We start from the raw sequence: 1,867 nt of genomic DNA, 5'->3' as shown, positions 1-1,867 counted from the left end.
TGGCTACAACAGCAGAGACAAAGGAACAGAGAGATGTGACTAAAACAGGAGAAGAGAAATAAAGAGGTAGAGAGGAAAGGAGAACCAAGGAAAACAGAGTATTATAAAGGATAATTCTGGTTTATTAGGTCAAAGTTGGACCAGGAAGACTGCGATGAATACTTATAATGGACAGCTCTTCTAAAAGAAGTTTGGCTAACTTAAGATTTTGTTCTGTATGATCATCTGGCTGCTCATGTCCATGGCCCTGTCTGACTTTTTTAGTGATGTTACCACCTTCACAAATCTCAGCAAATGACTGCTTGACATTCAGGTCCTCTCCAAACAAGTAGCAATTAACCCTGTCACCAGCAGGTCAATCTCTCTGTGTTTTTCAGTATATCAGAGGTTTTAAATCTGGTGTCTGTGGCGACATTCGCTGCACACCGGTAGTGAAGCAATATACTTCAACCAGCAATTACTGGTTGGCCAGAGCTGAAGGGGAAAGCAATTGTAAGGACGGAGTACACTACAGATATCTGTACCTCAAATCTCAACCAAATCAACCAATATCGGTTATCTTTTAAAACAAGTGGCAGTTAAGTAATGCAGAAGTAAAGAAATATGAACACGACTTAAGCGAGGAAGAGTGTGTAGAGTAGAGCAGTTGCCACCTCATGCAGTTTCGTGGCAGACTGACAATGTGATGTTTGTGTGCTTGTCAACAGTCTGATGCAATTCTTTCTGAGCTCTGAGAGTGTGTTAGCGCATGTGTTTGTTGGTTTGTTGGTGCATGTGTGTTTTTCTGATGGATCTCCGCATGTGGACGGCAGCACGCTGAGAGCAGCAGCAGCAGATCTGCACTGAACCGCTTTCCTTCTCTTCTTTTTCTCTCTCCACGCCTTTCCTTTTACTCTTCTTCCCTCTTTTCTCCTTCACATCTCCATCTCTCAGCCCTCTTCCTTCTCATCTTCTTTATCATCATATCTTCTCTCTCCCCTTCTCTCTACTACAGATGGCTTCATTTGTATGCCGCTGGGTTTCTTTTTTTCTCTCTGTCTCTCACTCTTGACTCTCCTTCTCTTTCACCCTTTATGCCTCCCAGTTCTCTCAGCTCTTTTTGAGTCAATCTCCCATCATCTCTCTGTCACTATCTCTGTTTCATCTATTACTCTCTTCTGCTATTTCAGCCCCCATATTCACTGCTACACCATTGCCCCTTTCTCTCTGCCTTGGTCTGTCACTCTCCCTAAAGCAGCCCTGAGCAGGCAGCTTAGCAGATGATAATTGTAGTGGTGACACAACTCCCCTTTTCTTTGTTCTCCGTGTACTCATGGTAAGGCCAGCTGTACGCTGACTTATACACACCGTGTTGCAGAGCAGATCAAACACCTCAAGTTTATATAGGAATAAACGGTGCTATTATGATGGGGATGAGAATGAGAGAGAGGAAACCTATTGTGACCATAGTATGTTATGCCAGAAATGAGTTTGTCACATGGCCACAATATTCTTTAACAAGTTAGTAACTTTTTGTGTAGGTTTATTTTGTCTTTTATGCATTAATGCTCTTAAATTAAAAAGGAAAGAAATGCTTCTATCTTCAAAATCAACCTCTAAAAGCAACAATATGTAACTTTTCTTACATATTGTAAGTCCTGTGCGTAAGATGTAAGAACATATATACATATATACATAAACATGTTGATTGTTTATTTTATGTCTTGTTGATTGTTTATTTTATGTCTTGTTAAATTGTTGATTGTTTATTTTATGTCTTCTATTTATAGAAAATGTATTTTTCTTGCCGGTTTGCACCGTGGGTCCGAGAGGACTGAAATTTTATCTGTGCTGTATGTTGTACATGTATAGCATATTTGACAATAAA

This window comes from Morone saxatilis, unplaced genomic scaffold (genome assembly GCF_004916995.1).
Source record: "Morone saxatilis isolate NCDOM2014 unplaced genomic scaffold, NCSU_SB_2.0 Contig9, whole genome shotgun sequence".
NCBI classification, from domain to species: domain Eukaryota; kingdom Metazoa; phylum Chordata; class Actinopteri; family Moronidae; genus Morone; species Morone saxatilis.
This window is presented reverse-complemented; position numbering follows the sequence as displayed.